Raw genomic sequence first — 9,297 nt, 5'->3', positions numbered from 1 at the left:
GATGATAGAGTCAAAACCTTTCCTCCACTGCTTTTTAAAAACTGTGTTACGCCAAGTGTTGTACAGTACACCTGTAATCCCAACCACTGGGGAAACTGAAGCCCTGCCTCAGCAACATAGTGAGACCCTGTCTCAAAATATAAACAAACAAACAAAGAAATAAAAAGGTAAGGATGTAGTCCAATGGAAGAACCCCCCTGGGTTCATTCTTCAGTATCCTTCCCAAATAAAACACAAAAATCTAAACAACAACAACAACAAAAAACCCTAATTTTTTTGAATGAAGGAGATAATACAATTGATCATAAATTGATTATTGATCAAATACCTTGTAAAAATGGAAAACCATAACTGTATTTTTAAAAACAATTCAAATGTAATATATTGAATCAAACTGGAATTCATTTCATCACTATAACTAGAAATAACTCGTGAGCTATTTAGGAGAAACTTACTTGGATCACATCAAAGTATCCATGAGGATTGATGTGTATTGCACTGATCTTTTTTCCTTGTCTCATGGTCATGCTTTGTTGATGATATGCTCCAGTCTTTGTTAGGTAAGAAGATTCATATAATGGATCTGGTCACTATGTATATTTAAAAAGTAAATTAAACTTTCTAAATTTTGTATTTGTTATTTTTAGATATACATGACAGTAGAATGTATTCTGACATATTATACATATATAGAGTGTAACTTATTCTAGTTATGATACCCTTATTGTACATGATATGGGGTTTCACTGATTATGCATTTATATGTGAACATACAATGTTATGTCTGATTTGTTCTATCTTCTCTATTCCCTTCTTCTCTCCTGTCCTTTCATTATCCATCTTCTGATCTACTGAAATTCTATTCTTCCCCTTCTGCACCCGACCTTTGTTGTGTGTTAGCATCCATATATCAGAAAAAAAAAAAAAAACATTGGACCTTTGATTTCTCACGACTGGCTTATTTTACTTAGCATGATAATCTCCAGGTCATCCATTTACCAGCAAAAGTAATGAAGGCATTCTCCTTATGGCTAAATAATATTTCATTGTATACATATATATCACATATTATTTATCTATTCATCTATTGAAGGGCCCCTTGGTTGGTTCCATAGTGTATCTATTGTGAATTGAGCTGCTGTAAACATCAATGTGGCTGCATCACTGAAGTACAATGGTTTTAACTCTTTTGGATATATAGTGAAGAGTAATATAACAGGACCAAATGGTATATGTCCTTTCCTAGTTTTTTGAGGAATCTCCATATTGCTTTACAATTTTGCCAGACATTTTTTAATGGATTTCTGACTTTTAGACTTATGAAATAAAATATTAAGAGGCATTACTTGAAGAACCAAGAAAAAATGTCATCATACTTTCAAATTACAAGATATTTTATTGTATATTCACTATATTTGACAACTCAGTTTGAAATGCCTTCAAAATTGATGTGACTAAAAACTTCTTGAAGGTTTCTAAGAATCTATAGCTAATGTATTTCTTTTAGATATAAGTTGATTGAAGCACAGGGATATGTCTTATTTTATAAAAACATAATGACATGCAATCTTACTTGGAACTCAAGTTAATTGCCCAAGGAGGACTAACATTTTTAAAGATGGAATAAGAAGCTGTATCATGTAAGTTTGAAAGTGAATTTTGAATACATTGTCACCTCTAACTTAAATTTTAAATATAAAAGATCCATGGCCATTATTAGGTTTTTGCCTGACGTTATAAAATGGATTGATTTACCCATGAATCATTTATGTCCTGTAATTCATTATGTCTAATTTATGGTTACACATATAGTTACTCAGGAAATAGAATTTTGAGTAGTAGGAGAGTATCATGTTTGAGATCCTGACCTATGAACTCAGGCTGCTTAGTCTGAGGATGCTTGAAGTTTCAGAACCCTTATGAGGTTACTTAATCACTCTTTCCTAAATATTCATCTGTGAATAGGAACTAAATTAGCATCAACTTCCTACTTGTTTTGTTGAAGTACTGGTCTGTACATGCAAAGTACTTAAAACTACTTGTCATGTGGTACATTACATATAATACTTATTGTTCTCCTTTATTATTATAATTAATATTGAATAAGTTTACCAATCAAGGGATTTGAATTTCTTCTGCCCAAAACATGATGATGCATAGAAGAAAAGGTAGTTGCTGCCAAGAATCTGGTGGTGAAGTTCAGGAAAATGACAAATGGTGCCCAACGATGCACAGTCGTCCTACTCAAAGATGAAAGGGAGAAAGTATTCTGTGTCAGCAATCACTGTAGAAAAAGATGAAAAAAATACATAAGCAATATTTTGCTGATCATGACTATAGTAAAATTAAAAGTGAAATACAGCTTAATTTAGGGTAAGAAAGGTGTAAGCAGAAATCCTAAAAACATTCAGCACAGAATAATTTCAAAAAACTCAGATTACAAGTTTTAAATCAATAGCATTTTCTTTCTTTACTCAGATATTCTGTTGCTAGAGCTAAAATATTAAGAAATCTATCATAAGATGTTTTATTTCCAGAAAACATCCTGTAAAAATTCCTAAGTATGTGTATTGCAATAAAAATGTAATTTATAGTAAAGAAACATGATTAAATAAAGAATTAAAATTAATAGATCATTTTGTCAAGTATATATTTTTGTCAGGGACTGTGATAAGCATGTTACATATCTTTACCTTCAAAATCCTATATAGTAAATACATACTCAGAACTTGTCTTGAATCAAATTTACTGAAACAATTTACATCCAATAAACTCTTTATTTTAAGTGCATAGTTCAATGAATTATGAAAATCATACATTTGTTTTATCATCACTATGATTAAGATATGGTACTTTTACATACTAGCAATAAAATATAGAATTAAAATTTAAAAATAGTAAACATAAAAGTATAAAATAATGAAATATATAGTGATAACTATAATTAAATATGAATAAGATTTGTACAATGAAAATTCAAAATTACTGAAAGAAACAAAAGCAAGTCTAGTAATAAATTGAAAGACAGACATCATGCCCATAGAGCAGAAGAATCCACATTTTTATATTCCTTGGCTTGAATTTTAAGAAGAAAGTGCTGTTTCACAAACTTTGAAAGGAAACTATTACTGTATGGGTGAATCAGTGATAGTGCCCGTTTAGGGTCTAGTTAACCAATATTTGTATATGATTTTAATTTTAATATAATCCCCATAGTACTGTGTCATCTAACATTTTAGCCCTCTTGAGATACAGTTATTATTTTTACCAATGCCCTAGACACTCCATGGAGTGTCACTTTGAAGAGTAAATGTCACTTTGAAGAGCTTGCTTAGCCCTTCAGGCAACTAGTATATGTCAATTGTATTTCTGCCACAGTTCTATGAGTGATAACCATGACTTTTAAATGAGTCTCAAAGAGAACATGCCTCACTTGGTACCTGCTGCACCACAGGTTGTTACTGATTTCTGATTAAATTGGCTGAGCCAGCTTAATTTTAACTTTTATTTATTGAAGTGATGTGGAGTTCTCATTTTTTTAAAGTTTTAATATAATATTAAAATTGATATTGGGGTAAGGACCTAAAACAGAATCTACAAGATTATTTTTATGCACAGACCAAATTGTCTAAATGTTATACTCATTGTTTTTTTTCATATTGTTGCAAATGCATGAAAAATCTTTAGTGATAGAGAAAAAGGCCTCTGGGACCTTTATGTGTCAGTTAAAAGACAGATTGTTCTACCTATAAATTTTTCTCCCTTGGAACTGACATCCAATGTCAGAGAGTCATTTTCCCTTCACTGAGGATTTTTTATGCAATTCCTACAGCATACTATATTCCATTCTTTACAAGAAATGTTCTACTATTCATGTTAGACAGCCAGACACCTTGCCTACTGTCAAAGAATGGAATGGAGAAATTATATGTTAGAGCACAAACTAGTAGTACATATGGATATTCAAAATGTAAAATAAAGGCTTAATTACAAAGAGAGTCACTTACTATGATAATAAAAGTATGGAAACATGCCATCTAACCAATTTAGAAAAAAAATAAATAAATGCAATTATCTGCAATGATGTTTTTCATAAAATATATTTGAACTAGTTACTTTTAAAATTTCAAAAAATTATGTTTGCTAAGTGCCCTGGCAACTTTGTGTTAATGTTAGATGATACTTTTGAATTTTAATTATAAAAATATAATCACAGGCCTCCATACCAACATAACAAATAAACATAGCATTGATTTTTAATTTTCCCACAATAATCCTCATTAAAGATTTGTCAATAAATTTTGTTAGAAAACTGCAGTGCTAAAATACTTAACTCCATATTTTTTTGTTTAATAAAATATTGTTAATTAGCTGTCTATTGAGGTGGTTCTGCTCTGATTTGGAGTCTCTATAGGAAGCATTTGGCTGGGTTTGGCTGAATTGCTAAGGAGCATAAACATAGCCTCAAATGACATATTATTTTATGATATTAAAATATTTTAATTATTTCTATGCCCATTTATCTGTGATTTCATATAATATTGAGAAAATTTAAGACTTGTTTTCTGATATGTTAATTATAAACCCTGTTGATTATAGTTCTTTGATTCTATTATTTTAATTTTATGCTCTTACAGCAAATTTTTCTTTATCTCCTCTGTTAAACAAAACTGGAAACCTGAACTTTGCTAGAGAAGATTCAAAGGATTTGTCACTCAATCTAGAGCCTATTTCAAATTGGTAAATTTTAAAGTGGAAATTATTGACTGTTATAATTTCCAATTACACCTATTTTTTAATATAAGGTGAATTTATTGCCTAAATCTGTTCTCCAGTTGCAACATTAAATTGCAACAGAAGTTTAGCACAAATCATCAAGGAATATAATTTCCAGTGTTAAAATAATTAGAAAATTACATTTTTTAATGCATACTACTACTACTGGTTGGATTTGTTTGAGAAAAATGATTGGTTGTCACAATTTGGATTTTCATTGTTTGTTTCTAAGAAAGTATAAAAAAATACTCTCTATCAGGTGAAAATTAAAGTGTGTCCAAATGTGAATTGGGAAATCTGACAGAGAAATTCTGGGGAAGAGGCTGGGGTTGTGGCCCAGCAGTAGAGCTCTTTTCTAGCACTGTGAAGAGCTGGGTTTGATACTCATCACCACATGAAAATAATAAAATAAAGGTATTGTGTCAAACTACAACTAACAGAAAATATATGTAGAAATTCTGGGGAAATAATATTTTCTTTTTGTATTTGGTTAGCTAATTTTGTTTATACATAAAAGATACTTGAATTAAATAATTTAATAAATTTATTTCTAAATTTTTTGTTCATAAGTTTTTTGTTGTACAAAGGGAAAATTTATGCCTCACTACAGTATTCTCCCTTCAGAAAATTGGGTAAAGTATTAGCTCTGGGGTATTAGATTTATAGATATGTACAATGAGCTTCAAAACACTGCTTTCTACATCTCATAACAGTCTTGCTTGGGGACCCATGGTTTTTCTTTTTGTTTGCCTTCTGACTTCTCTATGCCACACAATACAGGACATTGAAACAGTATATCCCTTGCAACAAATTATACCTGTTGACATTTTCTTGTAACTTCTCTAGAACACATACTTTCTCCTTGAGATATTCTTACATTCAAATGAAAATTTCTCTAAGGACATTTCTTTTCAGAGCTTTATAGTTACAAATAGTAATTGGATTCATCCCGACAAACTCATACAAGCATAGAAATCTATTTCAGTTCTCTATCCCCTCCTGTTCCTTTCCCTTTCCCTCCTTTTCTCCCTCCCATCTCCCATCTCCTCTACTCTATTAGATGCTTTTGTGCTTGTCTATTAACTTAAATATCATTTGTTCGTTATGTTATCCTCTTCTTCCATCCCTGTTTCCTTTATTTTACTCTCACTTCTGCATATGAGAGAAACATTTGACCTTTGAGTTTCTGAGTTTGGCTAATTTCACTTAGCATGATATTCTCCATTTTCATCCACTTACTCTCAAATGCCATAATTTCTTTCTTGTTTCTGAGTAGAACTCCACTTTGTGTGTGTGTGTGTGTGTGTGTGTGTGTGTGTGTATGCATGTGTACCACAATTTCTTAATCCATTCATCTATTGATTCACATATGATGGGCATCTGTCATAACTTAATTAGCTATTGCAAATTGCACTGCTAAAACACTGATATGGCTGTACTGCTATAAACATTGATGTGGCTGTATTGTTGTTGTATGATGATTTTACATCTCTGGAGAATATTCCAAGGAGTGGGATACCTGGGACATATGGTATGGTTCCATCCCTAGTTTTTTGAGGAATCTCCAGATGCCTTTTCAGAGTTGCTTTACTAGTCTGCAGTCCTCCAAACAATGCACAACAGTACTTTCCCCCAACAAACTCACCAGCATTTATTGTTGTTTATATTCTTGATCATTGCCATTCTAACTGAGTGAGATGAAATCTCATAGCCTAAAGACAAGGCTAATATTGGTGAGTAGCTAAAACTATGATTCCTTTACTGAGATACCTCTTTCAGAATTTTATGCCATTAACTAATTGAATCTTAATGATCACCCTTTTAAGTTGTTACTACTACTGCTGTTTTATGGTGTGAAAGTAAGGTGCAATAAGTAACTCTCCAGTATCAGAGAATATATGATAAATCTAGTATTTCAACATAAGTTCCTAATAGATATGCTCCATTCTTATTTAAAATTCTTTTTCTACCCTCTTTACAACTAATTAGATATGTTTAACATGGATTTTCATTCCAGGGTTTTTACTTGAGAAAGGAAAGCAAAATTATAATCAATATTTACTGATCAAGGATGGCTGAATTCCAGACTATGATGGCAGTGCCAGCATAAGCAAAATTGTTTGATTCATAAATATACCCTTTAGCACTCAAAATTATTTATGGAATATAGAAGAATAAAATATCATCTAGTACACAAAAATCTAACTTGATTTATATAAATGTAATCATTCTCGATCTGGCAAAGTGAATGCACATTTTACATAGTACATTAGAGTCACAGTTATTTACTAAATGTCAGAATCAGTTCATACACTCAGAGATCCTTGAATAAATGGGAGAACAAATACCCTTGAGGAAGGCATCAAAAATCAGTCATAAGTACATCTGTGAATTGTCTACTTGGTTTCTTCCATGGGGTCTCTAGGAAAGAAAAACATGTAGACCTTCTAAGGGTGTTTGTAATCTACTTCCTGTGGACCTTGAAAGACATTACAGTGTACATGAAAGAGTAGTGTTTGATGGATGGCAGATAATAAATGCACTGACACTTGAGAAAAGTTCTACTCATAGTAAGATGTACTGAGATGTATAAAATGTAGTTGTGTCTGCCATTGCTGGGTTAGACTAGATATATTCAGCAACTACCATAGCCGTAGTATTGAGGTTCATTTTTCAACCCATGTTCTGAATAGTTTATCCTTTCTCCTTTAACCTATATTTTAAGTTTTGTACTAAAATCAATGATCATATCTCTGTGGGTTTATATAAGTCTTAACATCAGATAATATTAATCCTCTAATTTTATTATTCTTCATTAGTGTGTTGGCTATTCAAAGCTTTTTGTTGCTCCATACAAACTAAAATTAGTATGTTAGTAAGTGTAAAATAGAAAAATGCAAATCATAATTACACTAAGATTTTTTTCTTGCTTCAGTCAGAATGGTGATATCAAGAATTCAAGCAATAATAAGTGTTGGCCCTCGCCAACAATGTGGGAGAAAAGGTACACTCACACATTGCTGGTGGGACTACAAATTGTGACAATAACTCTGGAAAGTAGGAGGGAGATTGGTTAGAAAACTTGGAATGGAACCATCATTTAACCCTGCTATCCCACTCCTCAGTTTATACCCAGAGGACTTAAAATCATTGTACTACATTGGTATAGACACATCAATGTTTATAGCAGCTCAATTTATAGTAGCTAAACTATGGAACAAAGCCAACCTAGATGCCCTTCAACAGATGAATATATTTTTTTAAAAATGTGGTAATATACAATGGAATATTACTCAGCCTTAAAGAAGAATTAAATTATGGCATTTGCAGATAAAAGGATGGAGTTGGAGAATATCATGCTAAGTGCAATAAGCCAATCCCTCCAATCCAAAGGACAAATGCTTTCTCTTATATGTGGTTGCTTATCCATAATAAAGGGTGGGACAGCTAAGGAAAGATGGAGGAAATTTTAAATGGGCAGAGGGGAGTGAAGGGGAGGGAGAAGACAATTTTACTTCATTTTATTCTTTCAATCTGTTTCTTTTTACTTTGAGAGTGGGAAGAATGGTAGAATGAGACAGACATTATTACTCTATGTTCGTATATACACAAATGGTGTGACTGCATGGTGTATAGCCAGAAAAATGAGAAGGTGTGCTCCATTTGTGTAAAACCAATTGAAATGCATTCTGCTGTCATGTATAACTAATTAAAACAAATTAATTTTTTTAAAAAAAGTAACTAGCTTTGATTTTTATTGGGATAACATTGAGTCAACAGACCAAGCTGGGGAAAAAATGCCTTAATAATATGTATCCTTAGAATTTATAAATGCAGACCCTTATTTTACTTTGACTTGTCCATTTTTTCTAGTTTTTCAGGCTATAAATTTTCTTATCATTTGGGCAGATTTATACCTAAGTATTTTGATCTTAATGCGAATCTTTTATTTATTTTTTTAATTCATGTTGTACTTCTTCATTGCTGTCTTTTTTTGAGAAAATGATTCACTTTGGATATTTACTGTTGAATCTCTGTCTTTATTAGTTTAAGTTCATTTTAGATGATTATGTTATCTCTGAACAAAGACAATTTTATTTCATTTCATTCTTTCAATCTGTTTCTTTTTACTTTAGCTTTTAAAAAAATCTCATTGTATGAACTACTATTTTTCAATTCAATGCCAGATAAAAAGATTAGAATGACATTTTCAGCTTGTTCCTGTCCTATGGGGAAGTATCCTGCTTTTCCCCTTTACGTATCATGTTAGCATAGGGTTTTGTAGATGTACTTTATCAAGTTAAGGAATTTCTCCTTTATTTCTGGTAGCATGGGAATTCATTTTGTTGGTGGTGTTTGGTTATAAATGGGGACTGGATTTGGTTAATTGCTTTATTATGAGATCATGTTGATAAATAAATTACAAGGATTGAATTTTGAATGCTGAAACAGACGTGCATAATTTGGAAAATTCTCACTGGTTTATAATGTGTAATAATTTTTTATAAATTGTTTGATTGG

The 9,297-nt window shown here is 31.5% G+C and overlaps 1 long non-coding RNA gene across 1 annotated transcript in view; it reads right to left on the bottom strand.

Moving 5' to 3' along the window:
- Positions 1 to 938: 938 nt before the first annotated feature.
- LOC110597296 (uncharacterized) overlaps positions 939 to 9,297 on the bottom strand; it is a 45,284-nt gene continuing 36,925 nt past the window's right edge. The window contains exon 3 of the long non-coding RNA XR_002483115.3: positions 939 to 2,284. This is a non-coding gene — a long non-coding RNA (uncharacterized LOC110597296). The remainder of the gene's footprint in view (positions 2,285 to 9,297) is intronic.

The sequence above is a fragment of the Ictidomys tridecemlineatus genome, unplaced genomic scaffold, assembly GCF_052094955.1.
Source record: "Ictidomys tridecemlineatus isolate mIctTri1 unplaced genomic scaffold, mIctTri1.hap1 Scaffold_191, whole genome shotgun sequence".
Classification (NCBI taxonomy): domain Eukaryota; kingdom Metazoa; phylum Chordata; class Mammalia; order Rodentia; family Sciuridae; genus Ictidomys; species Ictidomys tridecemlineatus.
This window is presented reverse-complemented; position numbering and strand designations above follow the sequence as displayed.